This window comes from Lutjanus erythropterus, chromosome 1 (assembly GCF_056507025.1).
Source record: "Lutjanus erythropterus isolate fLutEry1 chromosome 1, fLutEry1.hap2, whole genome shotgun sequence".
NCBI lineage: Eukaryota > Metazoa > Chordata > Actinopteri > Lutjaniformes > Lutjanidae > Lutjanus > Lutjanus erythropterus.
Genome location: NC_139317.1, coordinates 4337477 through 4351865, shown reverse-complemented (window position 1 = coordinate 4351865; position 14389 = coordinate 4337477). Strand labels below are relative to the sequence as shown.

The 14389-nt window shown below is 40.4% G+C and overlaps 1 protein-coding gene across 1 annotated transcript in view; it reads right to left on the bottom strand.

Moving 5' to 3' along the window:
• Positions 1–1480, bottom strand: part of map1aa (microtubule-associated protein 1Aa) — a 35250-nt gene extending 33770 nt beyond the window's left edge. The window contains exon 1 of the mRNA XM_084724701.1: positions 1428–1480. The gene's annotated coding sequence lies outside the window, so the exon portion shown is untranslated. The remainder of the gene's footprint in view (positions 1–1427) is intronic.
• Positions 1481–14389: the final 12909 nt, after the last annotated feature.

Genomic DNA, 14389 nt, shown 5'->3' with positions numbered 1-14389 from the left:
GTGCTGAGTAGAATCAGGATTCATGGTCTGGAGTTAACATACTACAGTTGCATATAAATACACTCTTAAGGCTGATTGTATGTATTTTTTGAGTCATTATTCTTTGATTTGAATTTTTTTAGGCCAAAGTTGAGCTGGGAGGAGTGACCTCCGTATTTCTTTTGGTAATTTGGGGGTTTTAACAACCTGAGGAGGAGTTTATACCCTGCAATTGCATGTGAATTGTATATTTGACTGAGATTGTTGGTTTTTTTTGAGTCATTATTCTTTGATTGGACTGTTTTTAGGCCAAAATTGCACTGGGAGGAATCAGGAAGCATGATCTCGGTATTATTTTGGATCATTTTGGGGTTTCAACAATCTGAGGAGGAATTTATAACCTACAATTGCTTATACAGTGCACATTTATTTAATCAATAATCTTTGGCAATTTTTAGTCCAAAACAATAAAAAACAAGACATTTCTTACTTCTCCACCATAAATTATATCCCTAACTTTGTGAAAATGCATTTAGACCAACATGTAGGGAGATTATACTTACGAAAGAGTTGCAGCTAACAATAATTTTCATTATCGGTCAATCAATTCATTGTTTAGTCTAAGAAATGTCAAAATCAACATTCCAAAACCCAAAGACAAAGAAAAGAAAGAGCAAATTCTCACATTGTAGAAACTGAAACCAGTAAATGTTTGACATTTCTGCTTAAAAAAAAAATAAAAAATTACGCCTGAAAAGATTCATCAGATATCAACATAATTTTGAACCGATTTGATTTTAATGGACTGATTGATTAATCAACTAATCACTGCAAAAAGTATATTTTAAGATAAAGATTTCTTAAAAAAAAAAAAAAAAAAAGTCTAACTGTTTTCTCTTTTGGTGGCTGAGGTTGTGCTGGGAGGAATCAGGACTCATGACCTCAGTATTTCTGAGCAGAAAATACAAAATGTGACAAAAAATACAACATATGCACGAACATATAGTACAGCTGGAAAATTACTGAGGTGATTTAGATCGAACAGACTCTCCAGTTTGCAGTGACAGTGTATCTAAACAACTACAGTATATGCAGTGAGGCGGATTATCACGTAATGTTACTCACGTTACATTTGGTCCACGGCCTCTGAAAACGCGGAGCTTATAACGCGACATACAGTAACTGTCAGTGCAAACGTCCTTCATGCAGTCGGATTCCTTCAGTGACTTCGACCCTCTGCGGGATCCAGATTAACGCTGCGGTTATAAAACAAGCCGCCTGATCAGACCTCCAGTCCGGTCGGTCTTCTCCATCACTCTGCGCCTGCTGCTAAAGGAACATCACGGCGGATTTAACGATAAAGAAAGCTGAAAAGAGGCGGACGTCCACCGCCTGGTCTGCAGCCTGTGAGCGGGTCTGAACGGAGGATAAACGCTGAGGTGTCTTACCGTCCTTCAGCTGTGGTGATGGAGCAGAGGGAGCAGAGGGAGGGGCGGGATGCTGCTGCTGCTGCTGCTGCTGCTGCTGGGCTGCGGATGAGGATGAAGGCAGATCGGCCTGTTCAGCTCAACACCTACACTCTGCTTTCTGCTGCTGCTGCTGCTGCTGCTGCTGCCCCGTGCTGCGTTCACGGACCCGTCGTACACTCCCGTTTCACAAGGAGCACAGTGAGCCAGCAGCGTTCACGTGAATCAGAAAAGACAATTATCGGGGCGACTTCTCGTAAAGACGATAACGTGACGAATTTCTGGGTGATAATGCAAATGTTGACGTATAATCCAGGGCCGTGGCCAGGATTTTACAGATCATGAGGTCATGAGTCCCCCAGACACACCCCTCACCAACTGTTGACCAGAAACTAAAAAAAAAAAACGGTCTCAAAATTTGTTTGTTGATTACTTGTATTTTTCAGATTTTATTCCTAAAGTGGTCAGTTAGGCTTTAGTTGGTTTAAAATGTATTTATTTATTTTTAGTATCACAGTGAGCATTTTTTTCCTATTGAAATTATGTTGGTCACCAGTTAGAAGATGCTCAGATTTAGTTTAAAAGTTCTTCCATCAGCTATTTGAAGACATTGATTGACAGTTTATATTTAGACCACATGTCATTGGGATGTGCAACAGCGACAAATTTCATCCTCTGCAATGTGCAAATAACAGCCACTATCACCACTTTGGAGCCTAGCTAAAAGATTATTAGATTATTAGCCCATATTTTTCAACACTTGTGGCTAAAAGCCTCCTCCACAGTAATCTCACCATACCAGGCAGTCGGAGGTCTTTCTAGCTACCGACTGTCTGGGGTTTTCTAAATGTTAAATAGTTGCTTGAAGGACACGCCTCACCAGAAACAATGCTCTGCTCCAGTTATCTTCAGTAGCAAACACACAATGTCACCACCCAAATATCAATTCACCCTTAAGACTTTTGACTGGTTGAGCAGTGGAAGTTTTTTTTCTTTTTTAATCGTTTCCACACAGTTATACCAAAGAAAGCTGGGAGATTGTCCTCAGTCTTTGCCGAGCAGAGCTGATCTGACTCGACCTACACCGTAGTCAGATTTCCTTCTAAATGTTGCTCAGATTTGAACAGAATTTTCAAATAATCAACTTTAGAAAATGCACATTTCTACTCACTTTGTTTTAATTCCCAGGTTGTCAGATACCGACGTTTTGTCACCAGCAGTGTTCAACTTTATCCAAAGTTTTCAAGTTACCTAATGTTATCTGCGTCTTGTGACTTATAACATAGCTTATTTTAAAATCCACTTTTAAATCAGACACTGTGCCAAAACATGGTATTTTCCTAAACCTAACAAAGTAGGTTTGGCGTCTAAATATAACCAAACTGCAACCATTTCACAATGTTAACCATGTGTTAAAAAGACTAGGAGTTGGTTCATCAAACTAAACAGTTGCTGGTACGATGTTTTAGAAGAGGAGATGACGTAATTAAAAGCACTCCAGTCGAAGCTTGAATGATGGAAAACATGATGGAAATATTGTATTCATGTTTGTTTCTTGTATTTACTCGAGGAAGGTTGCAGTGTCCTGATCGCTCCACGCAGAGCCGATGTTTTTGTCCTCACCCCGCTTGAATGGTTTGGATTTATTGCAGTTTTATTTTCAGACTGAGATAAGTAGATAAAAAGGGATTTGCTGCGTTAATTACCATGTTTGTTTACTGTTTTGTGCAGACGAACTCTAATGGAAGCAAACAGACACCGGCCTGACATCCCTTGTTAAGGCTAACATGAACTGCTTGTATACACCTCCAGCAGACAGAACATTATAATCACACTGAAGTCGTGTTCGTGTCCACCTGAGGAATGTTATGTCCAATAATCTTTGTTCTCCCTTAACCTGTAAAACATATTTAACTCTTTAGCTGCTAGATGCTCCACTTGCTTCACTTTCTTCACCAGCCAGTTGTTTTTTTTTTTCCAATCGATTCTGTACACACAACATCTGTTTTCTGTCTGCCCGTCCTGAGAGGGCAGAGGGAGGAGGGACAGGAGGGGTCCCTCCTTTGTTGCTCCTCTTGCAGTTTCCCTCATTTTTTCCCCATTAAAGGGATTTTATGAGTTTTTCATTATCTGAATCGAGGCTCTGAGGACAGAACATGTCACATGCTGCACAGACTGTGAAGTCCCTTGAGGAAAATTGAGATTTGGTGATATCGGGCTACATAAATGAAATCGACTTGACTTGCCGGCTTTGTCTGTCTGCTGTTTGGTGCTGAGCAGGTCTCTGCCTGCTCTGAGGTTGATGAAAGCGCTGAGACTGACTTAAAACTGCAACAGTTTTAAAAATCAATCATTTCATTAATTTTTAAGCAAAATGACAAAAATTACCCGCCACCATCTTCTAAAATATAAATATTTGCTTTTTGCTCCCTCTTCTATGATAGTAAGAAGACATTTGACGGTCATTTTTCAATATTTTATCCATTTTTTAGACCACAGATTTCAAAGTCTGAGACTGTAGGGCTCCCCTCAGACAAAGCTTGAAAAAATGTTGAGTTTACTTGCTTAGTTTCACTCAGTTCCTGAGTGAAGGGACCATGGATCATTGACCTTAAATAACTGAGCCTCAGTAGCTTACTATTGTTGTTTTACATGACTTGAAAAGACACAAAATGTGTAAAAATGTCTGTCCTAAGGCATTAAAAACAGTGAAATTCCCCAAAACTACTACTCCCACTTTGAAAACCTTTATTACAAATTAAATAATGAATCAATGAATCAGTGACATAGCAAACTGATTGAAATGAATATAGTTATTAGTTGAAGCCCCAGTAACAGGCTAATATTTAGCATGTTTCTTGTAACACACTTCTATTTCAACCTGTTTGCATGCTGCCTGCATGTCGGCTCTGCCGTTGGCTGGCTGTGATTTATTTTAAAGTGCAAGTTAATTTGAAAAATCTGTACTGCATGTGACCAAACAATAATGTAACCAAAAGCAGATAAAGTAGATGTTCATAGTGAGTTATTACCTCCCTCAGGCCTCTGCAAACTGATGTTAAAATAGCAGAATTTCACTGTCAGATGCCACTAAATTCTACACACTGGTCCTTTAAGTGACTTTTCTCTAACAGGATTTTTTTTTTTCATTGACAGACACATGTCTGTAACAGTCTTCATTATATACTGACATTTATCACCTTATTCTGTAAATCAACCCCACAGAGTTTACTGTGGAGCTGGATGTTCAAATATAGTTTATCTGGACAAATAAAGTTGGATATTATTATTTGGTAGGGAACAAGTGGATTGTCTGTTTTGGGAAGGGGACTTTTCAAACAGCTGTGACTCAAACAGCAGCTGCTGGGTGGGACTGAGGCAAACTAAAATAGACTCTTAGCTCTGGCAGCCTGACCCGCTATAAACCATGAATCATAACATTTAACTTACAGAGAGACCGATGCTGTTTCAGAGAGATAGATTTTATTACTTAGCCTACCATCCCTGTCAAAAATCATTTAGACAGTCATCACTTTGTCCCTTAAGAAACTTTTTTTTGGATCACACAGAAATTTATTGTCTTTGATACAGAAATAGCTCACAAAGTTGGGCAGAAAAACATGTGCAAAGTTAAATCCAATGAGACTGTCATTTATCAACGTGAAGGAAGAAAAGCTTCACCCTTCACGTCTCCTCCCTGATTATAAAAAGAGCGATGCTCGCGGTTGTTGTGATATTTTAACCTCCTCTGTAAAAAGCCTGTTAGTGAAACCCAAGTGCATCATATCCACTCTGGTGAAGCAGCACTGACGCAGCATCATCTCAGATGACCGGCAGTCTCCTCTAAATGTCACACAGCTGTTAGCCGTGCAGCTCGGATGCCCGGGCCTGCCGCGCCCTTCACTCCAGACATGCTGTTTGTCTTTCCCCTGAATGTCTCAGCTATTCCAGCCCTCCTCTGCTCCTTCCTCCTTCCTACATCACCCTCGATGGAAGGACGGACACACACACACACACCCACACACACAGAGCAGCTGGTCAAGGTCACATGGTTTTTCAGCATTTGTAGACTGTGTGTTTCTGAGAAGAAGTATTACCACCATGACTGGGTGCTTTCAACTCCAGTGACTCTATTCTCTGGGACCTGTGTGTAGCAGGTCATCTACAAGGCAGCAGCAGCAGCAGCAGCAGCAGCGGTGGTATTCTCACTGAGCTGGAGCTGCTAAATATACTGAACAAGTGCAGTATAATAACCCAAGGTCAGACAAAACGTGTAAATACTGTATGGCTTACAAATATATGATAAAATCACTCAAGTCAGGCAGGTCTGGTGCAAACTAAACTCCACTCCAACCTCTTAAATTATTCCAAGAACTCCACCAGCAGATGCTCAAATTTTCCACCTCGTGGGTCCAGACCTGCAACATTCTGACTTTACCGATCCTCTGGCTTTTCCTCTAGTGTCACCATGTGGATCACGTTTGTAATTTTGCATGAAATGTTGAATTATCACTATGAAATCTGAGATATTTACAGTCCATGCACAAGGAATTTTAATGACTTCAGTGGCTGCAATTACTGGTCAAATTTTTTTATTTAAGATTTGACAAAGACATTACCCCTGACTTTTGAGGCTCTTAATAACCCCTCTCTCTCCATGCTGTATATCTGACCTGCTTCTCACATAAAAGCCAGCATGTAGCCTGAGGTCCTCAGGCGTGTCTGAACACTAGAGGTGACAGAGCGTTTCCAGTCAGGGTCCTGTAGCTATGGAACGAGCTGCCTGAGGAAATCAGGTCAGCAGAATCAGTGACTTCTTAAAAATTACTTTTATCAGAGAGCTTTCCCTGATTTTACTTGATTTTCATTGACTGTCCTGCTGGTTTTATCAGTTTTATTGATTTAATTTGCCTAAAAATTATTCAAATTATCTGCTTGTTGTAACATTGGCTCTATAAATAAAGATTATTATAATAATAATAATTATTATTATTATTATTAATTTTCCTTTAGTTACATGTAATTAGCAATTGTTTGCATGCTAACATGCTAAACTAAGATGATGAACATAGTAAACATTATATATGCTGAAGATCAGTATTTTTGCAGAGTCATTTTGAGCATTAATACATCAGCTTTAGCATTTAGCTCAAAGATCTGCTGTGCCTTTGCACAGAGCTGCTCGTGTGGCTGGAGACTCTTAGTCTTGTTTAACCTCTAAAGGTGCAAACAAACAAATTAATCTCTGTAAACAGATATCTGCATGTGAATGCAGAATTTGTACGCAAGGGATAAGATTTTGAGATCAACTCTGGTTTTCGTTTGAAGCCCGAGTTCTATTGACCAATCACGTTTGAGTAAGCTTTGGTTGCAGGTAAACAGCTGGTGTGGAGCATAAAAGAGGTGGAACCTAGGAACCACTGGCTGTCATCTGGCAATGATTTAGCTTTTTATTTGCTTTTTAAAAATCTGAATTCATACATCAGTACAATCCGGTCATAAATATTGTATCTCAACTCCATCTCTATATATTGCAGCAGTCTTTTTCTTCTTTGTCTTTGTTGTGTTTCTTTTGCACCAGCTGTTGATGCAGCTGATTAAAATGGTATCTGTCTTTAAAAACTTCACTCCATAGAACTACTAGTGGTCAAAAACTCCATAAGTCAACTTTAATACCCCCATTTGGACAAACTGATTTAGACTTGCTTTCTACAAATAAAACATCAGAGCATCAACAGACTGATGGATGGATGACAGCGCTGAAACAAAAATTAAACTGACAGAAAAGTAAACAACAGCAATTTTAGTAATGAATTAATCATTTAAGTAATTTGTCAAGCAACAATGCAAAACTTTTACTAATTCAAGCTTTACCTTCTCTTTTTTATATCATGGTAACTTGAATAGTTTTAGGTTTTAGACTTTCTTTGTACTTGTTTTATGACATTTTATTGACCACATTATTGATAATTTAAAGAGTAATTTAAATGAAGATGTAGAGCAATTATTTCTTGTCCTGTCCTCATCATGTGCTGTATGTAAAGGTGGACAGAATACTTTTAACATAATCTACATCTCCACAACCTCAAAACACCTCCCTAACCAGATTTGTAAGCTTCTAACTGATTGGCTTTACTGCAGTGCTGCTTTAGTGGATTGCAGTAGATTGTGTAGATGCACTTAATGAACTCGTAACTCTGTTTGTCCTCCACCCAAAGACATTTCGAGCCTCCCTGCAGACTCTCCTCTTTCACGAAGCAGCTCACCTTACAGTTTCATTTCATTTCATTTCTCTTTCACATCTTTTAGTGCTCGTGTGCATGCTCTCACATGTGCACACGTGTGTGTCGGGTCCAGATGAAAGCCCCTGGAGCTGGGGACACTCCTTCTTGATGTACAGCTCTGACTGCAGAGGAGCCGGGGGACAGATCAATAATGGCTGCTGAATTATTAATCAGCGCACGTTCTCTTAAACCGCACCCAGAACAAATGCTGGAATTTTTTTTTGTTGTTGTTGTTGAGGCGTGTCATTAAAATTTTAAGTACTCATTAGATAAGTGACAATGACACAGATTGCACGTCGTCGCCGCAGGTTATCCTTTGAACCATATCAATCAATTTCCTGTTCAATGATGTGACCTGCACGTATTGCTTCTCACAGCACGTCTCTGTGATTTGCTGTATATTTGAGCCCTGCTCAGAAAGAAATCAATGGAGAAACAGATTACCGTAAGCCGAGCATGTGTGGCGTGTGTGCAGAGAAACTCATAACCGGCCCTTCTGTTTGTTCAGCATCGTTACTGAAATCCCCAGGTGAGGGAAAAAGTTTTAAAGCTTATAGAAGAGGGAAACAAAAAATGACATTAGATGAGTTGTAAGTGTAGTTAATAATGTAGTAATGCAGTTGTCACACACAGGAACTCCACTTGCTGACACAGCAACATTATATTACTGCCCACTCATGATGCATCCGCCTCCATTACTGTGGAGATTGTTTGCTCTGCCCTTTTTCCCCCTTTGTCTCCCTGCCAGCAGATCTGTTGTGAGTATACGTGAGGGGAATGTGGCTCAGTGGATAATATCATACCTTTGTATCTCTGTGTGTGCGCACGCGCGCGTGCGTGTGTGTGTGTGTGTGTGAGGGGTCTTTAATATTGTTGCTCAGCTTCCTGACAGCCTCTTTTCTGTTGCAGCCATCACTCATCTCTGTCTCTGGCTGTCAGGTTTGGCCTGCTGTTACGTCCGTCACACTCTGTGAACACCCACTCAGCTTTTAGGTGTGGGTTTGTGTGTCACACGTGACGTGAACACTCCCTTTATTCATAAGATACTGTGAACCATAACTGAATCAGCTGCATTTTTCAGTGATACCAGGGGCACGGCTCCCGGCTCCAGACGGAAAATCTCAACAACACTGGGGTGGACTGCGATGAAATGTGGTACAGTTTTGCATCGTTCTCAGAGGATGAATCTGAACGGTTTTGATAATCTTCTGATTCTAGCGCCACCATGAGGTCGACCTTACAATTACAATTTACAATTTCACTTAGCAAATGCTTTTATCCAAAGCTCAGGAGAGAACAACATGAGTAAGTAGCATAAAGCAAAGTTTGAGTCTGATGGGATGTAGGTGCCTACAGGGAGAGCAAGAGGCAATGCGAAGACTGCATGAGATGCATCAAATCAAACTGGACTGGTTCGATTGATTTATGACTAATTACCTGCCATCAGCTTCAACTGTATGTTGCATTTAGTGCAAATCTGCAAATGTTAATATGCTGATATGATAAATGCTAAACATCAACATTGTGAAGTTTTCTTTCATGCCATTTGTTGGTGAATTGCTATGTGTCTGTGCTACTGCAACAACAGCGTGAAACCACCAGCAGAAAGGCGTTTGCTAGCACCTCAGACTCCTGCTGGGTAACCTGCAAAAATATCTGTGTAATGAATAAAAAATATATTTATCTAAATTCACAGGCACGGGTAGAAATAGATTAGTTGCGGACAGGCATGGGATGAAAACAAAAAATACACATTTTTTCAGGAGAAATCAGAAATGCAAATGATTGTGCAGTGTTTTTAGCACTAATTTTTATCAAGGCTAATCAGCTGCCAGTATTATGTTTGTTGTGAAAGCCCACAACACACTTTTTGACCCCACGTCCAGTAAAATAATGTGACATCACTGGTCTGACAGCAATGTAGGCCAGGTGATAGCTAGTATATTAAAGATGACAAAGATAACAAAAATAGCAAGTGGTGAATAGCATCATCGAGGGCCAACTTTGACTTTGGGAGAAATTTGGTTGGCTCAGAGACTGTAAAAGGAAAATTGCTAGAAGTATTAGCTTCTGATAGCCGCAAGCTAGGCACATCATCATCGAGGAAACACATCGACAGCTGCTGCACCAGATGATAAAGTACTTTTCCAAAAGCACAACTGAGTAGCTTTGTATGTGTGTTCAATCACAGGGCTCGATAATTGCAGGTAACAGGCTGGTTCTGGTACTCAGCTTTGAGGCTGTGGTTTGCACAACTGGCGGTGCTTCTTTGCATACATGCTAGTAGAGCACAAGATGCAAACATGGGAGTCTGCCCCTTAGCACCACTAGTGACCAAAAAGTTCTCAGGATACCTTTAATCAATGTAATATTATATTTAATGGGGCTAAATGGATTAAAACAGTCATAATGCTCCAATCATTTTAGCTCATAGTGCTTAAATGATACGGAGATTGGAGATTAAAACAAATTAACAGTAAACCAATAAACTTGGAGTTTGTAGACTGGATTCAGATTCAAGTTAATGAGATACAAAAAACTGAACAGTGCTAATCACAAGTTTGAAAGTAGCTTGGTAGGAGCATACTACCAGGGGCATTTTCCCCTGTTGTTTGAATTTGCATCAACAAATATAGAAACACCATGAAAGAAAAGGTAAAGAAAATGAAGAATCAAAAAAAAAAAAAAGTGAAAAAGTGTCATCCTGATTATAAGAGCTCAGTTTATGTACTAACGTACTTGCTAACACATTGTCTTCAATATCCAAGGCTGGATGAAATGGTTGAATTCAATATCACAACATTAATTAAAATATTTTTTTCAATGTTCATCATGAAATCTATCACAAAAAATAATCAAGCTGGTGTCCATTAACAGAGTTTGAGCAGACGAATCAATTTATTACTCTAATTACAAATTAAAGTGACAGTACCATATGATCATCTCATAATATGGTTCCTGTGAAAGAAAATAAACAATAATATTGAATTATTGCTCCTGAGCTTTACTGCCCACTATTGACTACATTTCCCCTGAGGCTTCCTGGTGCGAGCAGGTTTTGTTTACCAGCCATCAGTCTGCAGCGGAGGTCCACCGAGCCTTTATTAATTGCACCGTGTGGGCAGCAGCTGCATTCATGGAGACCATTACTGCCACCCTCCTCCTCCTCTCCTGGGAGGTAATGTGATCTCTCATGTTGCCAGACTGTCCCTGCACCTCATCAGTCAATCAGGACACAGTCGGCTGTGAGCAGGAGAGATGCTGAGGACTGAGACACTAATGGACACACAGTGATGGATGAATTGATTACCTATGTGTCATACTGTATCTATTTCATCCTGACGCAACACACTTAAGGAGTACGTCAACATGCATGGCTCCTCCGGGAACCTGTGAGGGTCTTCAGGGAGCTAAAAAAAGACCACGGAGAGTTTTAAATTGGAAAGAGGTCAACATCCTGTGGAAGAAGAACAGTGTTTTGACTTTTTACCACTGGAATCTTGTTTTTTTTTGGACCCAGAAGCAACTGTATTTGTACAAGGGGGTGGAGCCAGGGAGGAAACACATTTCTATGCCTCTGTTCCTACTGGACCCGAATGAAAACCTGAGGGTCTCCCTAAAATCCTGGTATTTCCCCTGTGGATGGGGATTTACATCTCATCAAGTGATGCATGCCTGATGTATATTCTCATGGCTCTCACTGGGTCGTCTTGTCACTTTTTGGATAAGCAAATCCACAAAATAAAAAATTGTTTATTTACCTAATCTTTGCCTTAATGCCAAGATTAAACATACAATACATACATATGATTTTTTGTTTTTGTGATCCTCAGTTTATGAAGATACACTTTTGGCTCCTTGTACTGCTGGCATGGCTACAATCACAACTAGACCTCCCTGCAGATTCTCAAATAACTTTTACCTTACTGTTGGTGAAGTTTCAAATTGACCATCATAACATTATACTAGAAAATATAACTAAGTAATGCTAAATTATATTGATATGATGAGCTAAATTATGTCCAACAACAGAAATACACTAAAATGTGGGGTCTGTCTTCTGATATCAATGTAATATCTTGCCCAAATGGGCTTTACAAGGCTTACAAACATTAAATAAACTGATTTCATGTTGTATGTTTGTATTAATCAGTGAAGTCTGAGTAATTTTCTAAGCTTTAGAAATTAAACTAGTTTCTTTTGCACTCATTCCAACTTGTTTTGTGTGCATAAGGCACACGCTGAGATGGTCATGGAGCTCGCCAAAGCATGCACTGCCACGTCCTGCAGAACCAAAGCCAATCTGGGTGAAATAACAACTTTTTATGGAGTCCCACCAACCTGAGGACACTCCACAGTAGCAACTTGTCAATCACAGGGTAGCCCCGCCCTAAAGCATACCATGTTTTATCAGCAGTTTTACACTAAATGGAACAATATCTGAAGAAGACTTGAAACTGTCTCTGTAGGCCATAAACTCATAACGAAACTGTTTACTGAAGTAATAAATCAAGTGAGAAGAAGGCTCATATTCCCATAAGCTTACATATGTTCTGACTTCTATTTGCAACCAGTGGTGTTGCCACCTGCTGACCATTAGAAAGAATGCAGGTTTAAGGCTCCCCTTTTCAGGCCCAGAGGCTATGCCCACTACACATGCACACATGCACTCACACCAATCGCATGATCTCCTCTAGGCTTAGACCGGGTGGAGATAATAAAAGAGAATGCACTGAACTAAATGTCCTTAAAAGTGTTGTTCTGTTATATATACCATCCAGTGAGATCACACTGATCTTGGTATCTGTGTCTTTTTTTCTTTAACTGCTCCACTATTCTCATCACACTTCCCTACGTGTCTCAGTCCGACAACATCAGCCCACCCTGTCTCAATTCTTTAACCCCCCTGTCTGACTCGCCTCGTCCCTCTTGTTGGGTATCTTCTTACTATCTGTGCTGTGTCTCTGTGTTAAGGCAGATTAGTGTGTGTATGTACACACTAGCATTAGGGAGGCAGAGCAGGGCCTTCAGGAAGGCTGTGAGACTCGAGGGCACTGGCTGTTCTTCAGCACATATGCCACCACCAGGGAGGTCACTGCCATTTTGGCTGCCTGAGCCCTTCAGCGGCCTCGAGTCTGGGGGGACACTGGATGGTGTTATTTTCCTGCAACACACATTTTACTCTGGTGAAAAATATTCCTGTGGCTTAAAGATGAATTCCGCTTAAATGCAGTGGTAGAAAACTTTGACATGTGTATGTTAATCTGCACGATGACTGAAATTTCCACAAGTGGATTGAGGCTCAGAAATAGTCCATCCTACAAAGACAGAGTGAGGTGAGGTTTTTAAAGTTATGAGGGGAAACTAATTCCCCCCTCTCATACCAAACATGAGGGCATACAGAAGGAAGCGTTAAAGAACAGTTGGAGCGACCCAATATCACACAAGATCAGGGATTAGCTGTCTGTGGTATCTGTTGCTGTGCAAATGAAAAATGTCACGCCAGAAAGTCTTGAGCTTGAAGCAAGACCTGAAACGATGGGCCGGCGTCCCGTCACCTGACTTACACTTATCACAGGTAGCAGAGACGGAAGGAAAGATTCTGTTCAGCTTGGTTTTGGAAAAGTGCAGCTGATGGATGTCTTTAAACTGAATGAGTTGAAGTCTAGCTCTGATAGAACATACTTAAATCCTGTCCAACCTTTTCCCCTATACCTCATCTGATATATCAACACTAATATCCTTAATCCATGTTTGGAGATAGGGGTTTTAGTCATAAATTGTGATTTTTGGAGATCATGTCGAAGTGGGGCAGAGTGCCTGACAAATTTTTCTGATGTGCAGATACCAAAAAAGTGGCCAGGAGGGAGATTAAATTTCACCTGAAGGTGAGAAAAAGATGTCAAATACACAATAATTGCATGTCCCAAAATGAGTACTGCAATCCAAATAGCGAGTTGGAGACACAGAGCCCTATCTGACACTGATCTAAAGTGCAAGTGGAAAGCGTGAGGTGCAAAGGATTTAATTTGTGTCTAACTCCACTTTTGCTGGCATGTGCCAGTGGTGCAGGGGTATCCTGCCCTGTTCTGCCCCTTGCGCTGGCGGCATACAGTGGGATACACCTATCAGCTGCTCCCAAATACCCTGATTATTGCATAGGAGAGTTTAGGCTGAGCAAGCAATAAACCAATCAGAAAGTCGGCTCTCATCACCTTTAAGAACTGGTGTGCCAGGAGCGGAAGCGCTGGCAGCACGATGGTGGATTTACCATTGCACCATTGTTATCCACCCAGCATCCTCCTCTGCAAGTTGATCAGCTGTTTATAACTCTCAGCTGTCTGTCAATGTAAAGTTAAGCCTGAAGAAAAAAGTCCACTGCTCTGATAATACAGGAGTTTAGTGGTCGCTTGCCTCACTGCCTGACAGACTCTATTAACGTTTTGCCCAATTTAACTCTTATAAACATCTACTCCTTCTGAAAGATTATTAATGACTATGATTATTTTCTTATGACTCATGAACAGACACTCAGTGAACATTTGGCATAAATTTTAAGTCTAATTAACATGAAACAGGCAAACTAAAATAACTATTCTGGCTCAAAATAGAAACTTCAAAGAAGGACGTTGTAGCCTTTTTTCTAACTTGGCATATTTC